At 45.7% G+C, this 12,705-nt stretch overlaps 1 protein-coding gene across 1 annotated transcript in view; it reads left to right on the top strand.

The window, feature by feature from the left end:
* The window catches only part of LOC146010024 (uncharacterized), a 437,588-nt gene that overhangs the window by 382,876 nt on the left and 42,007 nt on the right, over positions 1 to 12,705 (top strand). The window lies entirely within an intron of this gene.

Genomic DNA, 12,705 nt, shown 5'->3' with positions numbered 1-12,705 from the left:
TAACCTGGATATATTCACTGATATGAGCTTTATTCAATCAAGATATCATTTCAGACTTAATGATTTTTATTGCTCAAAACTGACACTGTTCTCGCACCATAAATAAGAAAATGTCTTGGATCATATGACTTTGTAGCGGTGTGGTTAAGCCATTGTTTGAAGCCAAACCGTTAAAATATACTTTGTAGCTGATGTTTAGCTATATAGTGGCAGAATACAAGGCTCACAGTTCACTGCCGTGGTGCATAATCAATTCTTTGAAAAAGCCCCCCAGTCGGGCGAAACGCATTAGAAAATTGGACCCTGCCATCCTCTTTGAAGTGCCTACACAGCCCGAGACATCCGACACCCTGTGGACACCATCTACTCACAGTGTGTCATTTACGTACTGCACAACTTTTGCTGATCCAGCCGCAGCCCAAACAGCACAGATCAGGAGAACGCCGGGAGGAGGAGGTACGGCAAGCGTGACAGGCACATTGCCGCCAGCGTCTGTCCACAAGCCAGCAGCGGGAGTGAGAGACCTGCGCGCTGCCTCCATCGCCCGGACCGGTACGCTGACCCCCCTCCCAGCGGGACACTCCGTCACTGCCACCATTGGATCAAGGGTGAGATTCACGTACTAAATGCATGCAATTACAGACAACCCCAGTTATTAACTGTCCTTTGGTGAGGGAATATTTCCTTATACAAAATCACTGCTTGTGGCTATTTTGACTTTTCTACAATTAGCGGGCCAAAGTCGGCTCCTCCAATTATAAATATCGTTACTCTTTACCTAGCACGGCGCCCGCGATTACAATCGCGGGCGTCGGGGGTAAAAAATCGTGGGCATCGCGGGTAAATCAAAAACGGGTGCGACGCGATGCCCGCGATGCCCGCGATTTTCCCATAGGGATCAATGTTAAAAGTCAGATTGGTCGCGATTTTAGCGTTAATTGGCTCAATGCCCGCGATTTTTACATAGGAAACAATGTTAAATGGGCCACAGAGCCCTAATAGTCCCCCTGAAGTGTGAAATGGCCCCCACAATTTTTAACGCCACCCCACGATCAACGTGAACCCGAAGCGTGGCGAGCGCAGCGAGCCCGCGAGGGGCGGCGGTACGCGTCCTCCGACCTTTTCATACCCCCACTATCCACGTCGGCGTGGAGTTGAGAATAGAATAGTGTGGCGAGCGCAGCGAGCCACCGAGCCCGAAGCGTGGCGAGCGCAGCGAGCCCCGCGAGGGGACGCGGATACCTTCACAGTTATACGCGTCCCCTCACGGGCTTCACAGGTGTCCGTGGCGACGCGGACACCTGTGAAGCCCGCGAGGGGACGCGTTTACCTGTGAAGGTATCCGCGTCCCCTCGCCACGCTTCGGGCTCGGTGGCTCGCTGCGCTCGCCACACTATTCTATTCTCAACTCCACGCCGACGTGGATAGTGGGGGTATGAAAAGGTCGGAGGACGCGTACCGCCGCCCCTCGCGGGCTCGCTGCGCTCGCCACGCTTCGGGTTCACGTTGATCGTGGGGTGGCGTTAAAAATTGTGGGGGCCATTTCACACTTCAGGGGGACTATTAGGGCTCTGTGGCCCATTTAACATTGATTCCTATGTAAAAATCGCGACCAATCTGACTTTTAACACTAAAATCGCGACCAATCTGATTTTTAACATTGGTCCCTATGGGAAATCGCGGCCATCGCGGGCATCGCATCGCACCCGTTTTTTAGTGCATGCGATGGTCGCGATGGGCGCCGTGCTAGGTAAAGAGTACCTAAATATCCAGTGTGGAACAACATCTGTTGGAAGTCTCGTGGCCTTCCCCACTTTGCAAAGTATTACATTCCATTGAATTTATTTATATATATATATCTTATATATTTTTTATATATATATTTTTGTTTATATAATGTACTAGTACATGAAATGCTATAGGTGGCCGCCTATGCTCTTTTTAATATCTATAACTAATGTTTATATAAAATAAATTGCAAATTATTGCTTTTATATTGCAACAGTCTTCATTGTCCTTGACATTAATAATATATAAAAAATAATATATACAATATTTGTTTACACTTTTTTCCATCTGTATGGTCAATTAGCGCCCAATCTTCCCCTGTTTCCCGGGGATATTCAGTGGTGCATAATCAAACAAACAAGTCAGTCAATTTGCATACGCGTCCAATAAACTTTATCTTGTGTCCCGCATTGGGGAAATTGGCTCACTGTTAGATATTTATAAGAAAGAGAAGCCTCCAACGTAGTTACTCACGCGGACCCCTCGCTCCGGGTAACACAGTTGTGCCGTTTGCACACAGACGCTCCAACTGATCTCTTACTTGGCCGCGGTAAGACTCCACTCCTAGTGCCGTATAGGTAACCGTCAGTGTGGAGGCTCACAGCCGAGGAGTGCTGAGCCGCAGCGTCAGAAGTAATAAGGATCAACCTCCCTCTGTGTGTTGCTGTTGTTGGAGCCGATCGCACACAGGTGATGCGGTCAGTGTGAATAGCCGCAAGGAGGGATCCAGGTGCCGCTTACGCCCGTCTGCGTTATAGGTAACTCACAGCTGGTCAGGAATACCAGATTGCTGCTCAGCCTTAAGTATTCTTTAGCCCGCTTATAGAGCAAGATGGTGACAAGAGAACACGTCAGACAGTGTAGTTAGCCAGGTAAGAATGAAATACAGAATCAATTTTTCAGGATATATCCAGAGCGCCGTCTGTGTTAATTTCTCCTCCAGTTCTCGCGGATGATGTTTTATGTGGAGCAAAGAGAAGAATTCAATGTGTAGAAAACTCCAAAAACAATTCACAGGGAAGTTTTCAAACACATCTGGGTTTCTTTTTTCTTTCGTTTTTGGGACAATCAATAGCGCAGATTTGAATTAAAAAAAACAAAAACTTTTTAATGTTACCAAATTTTTAAATTGGCTCAAACTTCAAGTACACTGGGCAACAAGGCAGGTGGAGGATGTAGGGGACTCTGTACAACAAATAAAGACCTTCCGAATAAGTCTCAAATGTTGGTGAGTATGCCACAAAAATACCTTGGGTCAAATGGCCAACAGTGACAGAAAAAGTAGTCCAAAAAAGTGCAGGTCTAGATAGCCAGCCTAATTAATTTAAATTAATTCAAGTAATTTAGGGTCATAACCCCTCGCGATGAATTTGTTGACTATAGAGCAGAATTGATCGACAACTTGGTTGTACCCATACATGTAGAAAATTGCCCAGAGATCCTACCAAAGTGTTTAAGAAAGAACTAGACCATGTACTGGGTAATGGTTTGAGTGAAGGGGTGGATCAGTCAGCCTGTTTGGAAAGCTTTCATCACTGATTATCCTATTGCCCCGTTGTTATTCACAATTACAAAGGTGCATAAAAGCCTGGGCAAACCCCCGGGCCGACCGATTATATCGGCCCGTGGATCACTTATGCAGCTGGTATCAGTATATTTAGACGCACTGTTACAACCGTGTGTACAGGCGCACCCCACTTATTTAAAGGATACAGGGTCTTTGTTAAAATCCCTAGAGCTATTGCATGATTTAAGTCTTGATTGCCTCCTGTGCTCGGTTTATGTAGTTAACCTCTACACGTGCATTCCTCACGCTATGGGGCTCCAAGCGGTGAGGTTCCTAGTGACCAGTAATAAATGATATGTTGGTCCACCGGTGGACCTGTTTCTACAATTGTTAGAGATGGTCTTTTCAAATAACTATTTCTTTCACGATGGGGAATATTTTTTACAGTGTGAAGGGTGTGCGATGGGGTCAGCCGTGGCCCCATCGTACGCTAATTCCTTCATGTTTATGATCGAGCAAGATGTCTTTTTTAGCTCTAAGATGTATCGGACAAGATTATAGCATTTTTTGTTACATCGACGATCTCTTTATTGTGTGGAGGGGGGTCGGCTGACTAATTCAGCACACCCATTGACACACACAATGCAGCAAGTAACCCTGTTAAATGTTTATTTAACATTGATAACTCTTCTGTGAATTTCTTGGACGTAACGATCAAGAAAGTTGGTAGACATTTAGAAACCTCTTTGTTTCAACTGATAGGAATAATTTACTGTTAGCCTTCATTGCGCACCCCCAGTCTTTGAAAAAAGCCCTCCCCCGTTCGCAATTTTTGCGGGCGCTCCGTTTGTCAAGCAGCCGGGTAGAAGGCCTTAGACAAATTGGACACATGTATGACAAATTCATTGCGAGGGGTTATGACCCTAAATTACTTGATGCTGTTAAGAATAAGGTGCTAAACCTTCTAACCCACAGGTCTTCAACCTGTGGCCCTCCAGATGTTGTGGAACTACATGTCCCAGCATGCCCTGACAGTTTTGGCATGCTGTTATAGGAAAAAATGTGGCAATGCATGTTGGAACATGTAGTTTCACAACATCTGGAGGGCCATAGGTTGAAGACCCATGTTCTAACCCATCAAATACACCTCAGTACAGCCACTAAGAGTAAAAATAATAGACGTGTCGGTTAATAAATTCAATCACTTGTCCCCGTTGGCTTCTAACAAAGCTGGTTAGAACTACTGACCATGACCTTAAGATGTTCGAAAATCCCAATTGATGCCTTGCTATCAGCGGGGACGGAACGTCAAGGATTTAGTTGTCAAAAATGACATTTCTAAAATATCTAAAAATATGGTTACTTCTACTTTCCTTGGCAATAAGCGTCTGGGGTGCTTTAAATGCCCTAATTGCACCACTTGCAGTTTTTTTACAAACTGGAGCCTTTTTTCATCATCCCTTTACGGGTAAGAAATTTTCCATCCAAAATTATTTAACATGCTCCACTAAATTTGTTGTATATACCATCACGTGTCCTTGTTCCCTTATCTATGTAGGGAAGACAGATTGCACCTTTTAAGAAGCGTATGAACCAGCACCGCAGTGCTATTAGAGCAGCACTCCAGTCGGGGACGAGTGAACAGCCTGTAGCAAGGCATTTTGCCCTTGCAAAACACAGCTTGTCCACATTGAGGTACCGCATTATTGACCATATACCCCCTTGGCACGGGGTGGGGATAGGTCTAAAATGCTTTTAAGACTAGAATCCTGTTGGATTACTAGACTAGACGCACTCGCTCCTATAGGATTAAATGAAACATTGGGGTTGCAGTGCTACCTGTAATAATGTGCACTCTGATAATTGTTTATTAAATTAGTAGTCAGTCGATGGTCTGTTAATCCCTCAGGATGGTACTGTACATGCGTTTCTTTCATAACCATTGAACTTTATTATTACCGATTATAGCTAGGTTTGTACTGGGTTGGTGATAGTTATCACTTAAATATACAGTGATTTTTAATCTTTTTCTTATGTTTTCATGTTTTGTAAGTAATTGTATCAATGTGTGTCTTTGTGTAATTGGGTTTTGATTGACATCACCCCCAACGGAGGTTTCCGGATGTGGTAGGTGATTTGTTAACGTGATCAGACTGTTTGTGCTACTTAAGGAGCATGTTGCTCAAATGTACTGTGTGGCTTGACAAAAACTCCAATAAAGGAGTTGAAACGTTTCAGGATCCATGGTTGCAGTTTCCTTTTATTTAAACAATTTACCATCAAGACCGGAGTGACGCTGATTGTGCGCATGTATCTTACAGCACGCTCCACGTGCTGATTTCGGAAGGCACCCAGCATTCTACATGGAGTTACAGAGTGCCGACTTTACACATTGTTATTTATACATATATATATATTTATATATATATATATATATATATATATATGGCAATATAAAATAATATCTGCACAGCACCACCCAAAGTGGTAAAATGCCAGTGCCATAGGTATCAGATGTAAAAGATCAATGCTCAGTATTTGTGGAGGAGATGGTTACTGTAGGGGGGGGGGGGTGAGAGCACATAGACCGGTATGATTAAAGTGTACAAGAACAAGACAGACGGGGACAGGATCTGGTTGTGCCAGTGAGATTCCACAGAGACTCCTGCTCTCTCTGGAAAGTGGGTGTTAGAGCAACAAGCCCCTTGATATAGGTGCAGTGCCACAGGGTAAAGTAAAAAGGTAAGGGGTGTTATTTTTCTATTTTAATAATAGGACAGGGAGAGGAGCCTGCGGCAGCACAGCTTGCAGGGCCGGTGCTAGGGTGTTCGGCGCCCCCCTGCAAACTACAAATTTGTGCCCTCAATACCTGCTGAAGGCGCACGATGAAAAAACACATAATGGGCATAGTAGCAGCAATACCATATGTAGATATGTATTTTGGTGCCCTGTGTTAGAAAACAAATTGGTACCCAATTGGTGCAGCCCCCCCCCCCCCACACACACACACACACGCACAGAGACGCCGAAACCAGTAATAGTGAGCGCCGTAGGCGCTTGGCAAAATTTACACCTTAAATCCTATTACACATGATTGCCACACACCGTACTGCCCATAACACATTGTCACACACCATAATTCCTATTACATGTTATAACCCACCGTAATGCCTATTACACATTATGCCACAACCGTAATGCCTATTATATATTATAACACACGCCATAATGCCTAATACATATTATGCCATACACCGTAATGGCCGGTTATATATTATGCCACATAAGTGGCGCTTACCTACATGCTCATTGCCAGGAGTTACATGCTCTTTGCCAGGGGTTTCTTGCTCAAATACAGGGGTTACATGCTCCTTACTAGAGGTTTCATGCTCGTTGCCACAGAGTTACCATTAAATACTTATATGGTAAAGGTAAACTGCCCACAGTTTTGGCAGTACTGGGGCAAGGATGGTTTTAGGATCAGGCAATATATGCGGACGGGCAGAGCCAGAGGGAGACAAAGTCGCAAATACAAAAAGTAAACCTGATAGTCAGTCTTTCCAACCATATCCTATCTGATGTTGAGGAGAAAGTTTTAAATCGTGGCTTATCCTTTGTCCCGACCAATCATTTTTAGGAAGCAGATTGGAAAAATCGACACAAACCGACATCTCCGCAATCTAAAACTCAAAGAGTTCCTTATGAATCATCCAAGCAATGATGACCCACCTATCACACACCCGTTCAGGCCAAAGTCATCATTTGAACCGCAGTCATTCAATCCCTCACTCAAATGCTACAGCCGACTCTTGGAGTCGACAGTTCTAAAAGAAGCCAAAGATGCAAGTCCAGTGATGAATAATCTTAACAAAGAAGAGTTTCAAGCCCTTAAATCACTAAGTGACAAACCAGGCAGTTACTATACGTTCCACCGATAAGGGCGGGGCGATCGTCCTTCAAAACACGGATGACTACATTGCAGAAATCTACAGGCAATTAAATAATGCTGACGTATATGAGAAAATGATCGGTGATCCATCCAGCACCTTCAGGGCTGAAATAGATGGAATCCTGGAGCAAGCATATCTGGACAAAATTATTGATAAAACCACCGGAGAGGCATTGGTACAAAAATTCCCAAAAGTACCTTTAATTTATAGCTTGCCCACAATATACAAAAGCATGACTTGTCCACCAGGACGCCCTATAATTTCAGCCAGAGACTCCCTGTAGTCATCACCAAATACATAGATCATTGGCTGCAACCTGCCATACAAGCCGAAAGAACTTATTTAAAGGACACCACAGATCTTTTCACTCAATTTGCAACAGTTAGGACCAATTCCTCCCGGTGTGTTGATGTGCTGTGTAGATGTTACAAGCCTTTACACCAATAAACCGCACAAGGAGGGTTTGGAATCCGTTAAGACCTTATTGATCAACAACAGCAATTACAAAGGCCCTGCAATCGATTTTTTTGATTTTGATGCTTGAAAAAACATTGACAAGAAATTTATTTTACTTCAATGGCGAATTCTTTATTCAAAAAATGGGGTGTGCGATGGGAAGCAACGACTCTCCGGCGTCTGCGAATGCCCACATGTTCGTGGTAGAAAATCGTTTATTTCTACAAAATCCCAATGTTCACAATCGATTGCTGTTCTTTAAACGCTTTATCGATGATATCATCATATTTTGGCAAGGGAGGCAAATTGAATTTGAGGAGGAAATGGACAAAATCAATCTGATGGATCCTACGATAAAATTCACCTATGAATGCGACAAACACCAAATTCACTTTCTAGATGTCCTCATAACTAAAGATGACCACCCTGTTGCATTATAATAGTCACCATCCAAACGCCATGAAAAGAGGACTACCATTCTCCCAATTTTGAGAATAAGACGGATCACCAGCAACAATGAAGAAGCAGAAATTCAAATGGGCCATTTATTAACAAAATTCCTACAAAGGGGCTATTCCAACAAAGAACGGTACTTGTGTAGTTTGGCGGCACCCATCGCATCGCATATTATAAGGCATGCGATGGTATGCGATGCGACGCGATATCACGCGATATTGTACAATGCCATACAATTTTAAAATTGTATGACATTGTATATGGCATACAATGCCATACAATGCGATGCGATTAAACATTGTATAAGCACCCTAATGGGTGCTTACAATGTTAAATGCACCCCCACGCCACCCCCCACTATAAACGTGAACCCGAAGCGTGGCGAGCGCAGCGAGCCAGCGAGGGGCGGCGGTACGCGTCCTCCGACCTTTTCATACCCCCACTATCCACGTTGGCGTGGAGTTGAGAATAGAAAGTGTGGTGAGCGCAGCGAGCCACCGAGCTCGAAGCGTGACGAGTGCAGCGGATACCTGTGAAGCCCGCGAGGGGACTCCGATACCTATGAAGGTATCCGCGTCCCCTCGCGGGGCTCGCCACGCTTCGGGCTCGGTGGCTCGCTGCGCTCGCCACACTTTCTATTCTCAACTCCACGCCGACGTGGGTAGTGGGGGTATGAAAAGGTCGGAGGACGCATACCGCCGCCCCTCGCGGGCTCGCTGCGCTTGACACACTTCGGGTTCACGTTTATAGTGGGGGGGGGGGGGTGGCGTGGGGGTGCATTTAACATTGTAAGCACCCATTAAAAGTGCTTATACAATCTTTCATCACATAGGGGGCAAAAATCGCGTCGCATCGCATGCCATTGGGTGCATGGCATGCGATTAAAACATTGCGCGATGGAGATCGGGGGCGCCGCCAAAATACACAAGTACCCAAAGAACTATTAATTGCCAAAAATAAGGCACTCAACATCTTTTGGGAAGAATGACTTAAAACCAAACCCAAGAAGATACAAGAGATAGTACCCTTCGTTAATAACCACACCACAGCAAGTGATATGGTGTCTAAGACCATCAAAAAAGTGTGGCTGATCGTCTCAACTGATCCCAACCTTCCAATCTTCAAATCAAAAAGAGTACTCAATTGTCAACGACGTGGAAAAAATATTAAAGATTGGCTTGTCCGAAATGATGTTACAACAGAACCTGTCATCAACCACACTTCATGACCAAAAGGAATGGCTGCTATAAGTGTGTTGGATGCACAACATGCAGCCATATGGAAACAGGGCCCTTTATCCCACATCCTTATTCGGGCCAAAAGGTGGCCATGAAATATGTCCTTAACTGTTTGAGCAAGTTTGTGATATATATTATCAAATGTCCTTGCGGACTAGCCTACATAGGCAAGACTGTCTGCACCTTCAAGGAGAGGGCCAATCAGCATCGACATGCTATTCGCCAGATCCTTGATGGAAAGGACGTTGACCAACCCGTCGCTAAACATTTTAAAACAGCCAGACATTCACTTGCCCAATTGAGATACAAGATCATTGATCATGTGGAAATGCCCAGAAGAGGCAGCGATCAAGCAAAATTATGGTACTTGTTTCCTAGCACGGCCACACCGATTCTAATCTTGGGCATCGCAGGTAAAAAATTGGGTCGGTCGCATCGCATGCGTGCTAAAAAATCGCATGCGATGGTCCCGACGCGATGCCCCCGATTTCCCATAGGGAACAATGTTAAATGCCTCAATTTAGCCAAATCAACAGGGAACAATGTTAAATGGTCCAGAAACCCCCCAAAACACCCCTGAACAGTGAAATGGCCCCCCAAAAGTAGTTAACGCCACCCCACGATCAATGTGAACCCAAAGCGTGGCGAGCGGCGGCGGTACGCGTCCTACGACCTTTTCATACCCCCACTATCCACGTCGGCGTGGAGTTGAGAATAGAATAGTGTGGCGAGCGCAGCGAGCCACCGAGCCCGAAGCGTGGCGAGCGCAGCGAGCCCCGCGAGGGGACGCGGATACCTTCACAGTTATACGCGTCCCCTCGCGGGCTTCCCAGGTGTCCATGGCGATGTGGACACCTGTGAAGCCCGCGAAGGGACGCGTTTACCTGTGAAGGTATCCGCGTCCCCTCGCGGGGCTCGCTGCGCTCGCCACGCTTCGGGCTCGGTGGCTCGCTGCGCTCGCCACACTATTCTATTCTCAACTCCACGCCGACGTGGATAGTGGGGGTATGAAAAGGTCGTAGGACGCGTACCGCCGCCGCTCGCCACGCTTCGGGTTCACGTTGATCGTGGGGTGGCGTTAACTAATTTTGGTGTGCCATTTCACTGTTCAGGGGTGTTTTGGGGGGTTTCTGGACCATTTAACATTGTTCCCTGTTGATTTGGGTAAATGGAGGCATTTAACATTGTTCCCTATGGAAAATCGGGGGCATCGCGTCGGGGCCATTTAATGCTTATTTAGCCGCATGCGACGCGACCGACCCGATTTTTTTACTTTTCAATGCATTTCAATGGGAAATTGGGTCCATCGCGTCGGGGGCCATCGCATACCACTATTAAGGGCACAAGATCAATGCGGTTGTGGCCGTGCTAGGAAACAAGTACCAAAATTATTTTTACAGAAAGAAGCACTTTGGATAGCGCGCTTTGACCCAGTGTCACCAAGGGGCCTCAATGAACATTTATCGAGGAGTTCCTGTTATTAGGACACATGAATTTTTCCTGGAGAGACCACAAATATCTAAAAAAATCTTTTCAGATAATCGATACATTCATATAGTTTTTGTGGTAACATGAGAAAAATATTTTTCTGTAGTGTATTCTCTTTTTGAATCACATATTTTCTTTCTTCAGTCACTGCAAATATGTATCATATTTTTGCTCCTCTCATTCATCGCATTTGAATTCGGTTTATTAGCATTGTGATATTGATTTACTGCAATCACTTGATGTTCTGCACATATGTTTTTTCTATATGTTGGTTTTCATGTTGTACGTGAGGTATTCACTTAAATTTTTTTATTCCATACAGACCCTCCTGCATTGTACAGTGTATTTCACCCTTATGACTCCTCCAACTCCGGTGATTGTCACGAAGATCTCTATGTGGAATAAGCGGCCCCTGGTGGAGCGCATATTTTCCGCATTTCTGCGTTCCAGTGAGTCACACCGCCGAGACGGTGATGAAGTCATCAGGCGGGGACTACATGCTGACGGCGGCGGGTGCAATGGAGCGTTTCACTGTCTATATGGGCATAAAGGTAAGCACTATTGTAGTTATCTGTGTCCCTGACGAAAATCTGTCAATAGATTTGAAACGTTGGCAAAATAAACCAAAGTGTGGTGTATTTATTATACTTTGAAAGACCTTGTGAGTGCTGTCCGTCCTCCTCTGCTTATATATAAACGCCAACGTTTCAATATTTATTCATATTTTCTGCCCTGACGAAAATATGAATATTGAAACGTTGGCGTCTGAATAGGCTGTCTGTCAAGTTTCTATTGTGACTGAGTGCTGCCGCACCGACCAATATATATATATATATATATATATATATATAAATATAATGATGTCTTACATTTAATTTGTGTGGTTTTTGATAAGCATATTTAATTGCTTTTAAAATAAGCAGTTTATCTATTGTAACTCTGATTTCCCTGGTGGTCTCGGGTGAAAGCACTCAGCAAATGTTCATTACCAGACAAACTACCCCTCCCCCCTTTCCCAGCAGTTTTGGGGTTGGTGGCAGGCAGTCCAGTACACCGACCCCAGGCAGTGAAGAGAAAGCAGGGCTGGTCCATGCTGTAACTGCAGCTCCAGGCGTGTCCCGCGCATGTCACACAGGCAGCGCAAAGCACAGCAACATTGCAACTGCCCCAGCGGTGTCCAGGCTATTGCTGAAAATACTGGTAACTGGTACATTCGCGGTGGGGAAGACCCGATTAAGCGATAGCCGATGCGGTAGTCAGCTCTGCGTTGTTGCTGTGCTTCCGGCACCGCTGTCTGTATGACAGGCGCAGTACAGGAGGCACCATGTCCCAGCAGAAGCAGAGTGGTAGTACAGGGAGAGGCTTGAGCGCCTCTTCAGTCCGGTGCCTCCCTGCACCGCAGGAGCCGCTGAGAGGGTAGCGCCGGCCCTGACAGCTTGTTTATAGTGTGCAATTCTCCAGCACATTGTGTATGTGGAGGGGGTAAGAAAGCCACCACCTTACTTGTTAGGGGATTCAGTCCCAATGCGACTGGCCTCCATCCGGCGTCTCAGCCGGTGGCGGGTGTCTGACCCGCCACAGGATCGAGTTGATTGTTGCTGCGTATGTAACGTTGTGCTGCCGGGTGGTCTCGGCGGGCAAACACCTAAAATGAGGTCCCAGCTCCAGTGCAGCGGGTAAGTTGCAACCTGCAGCCCACGTCAAAAAACACTCTCCGGCTCCGCAGTGCAGTCTCACCAACACCTGGGGATATAGAAGGATGCGGGAAGGAGGTATGGGCAGCAGGAACGAGACTCCGGTAAGGGAATAGGGCTATTATAAG

This window comes from Crinia signifera, chromosome 6 (genome assembly GCF_055691185.1).
Source record: "Crinia signifera chromosome 6, ASM5569118v1, whole genome shotgun sequence".
In the NCBI taxonomy this organism is placed as follows: Eukaryota; Metazoa; Chordata; class Amphibia; order Anura; family Myobatrachidae; genus Crinia; species Crinia signifera.
The sequence above is the reverse complement of the archived record's forward strand: the minus strand, read 5'-3'. Positions and strand labels throughout refer to the sequence as shown.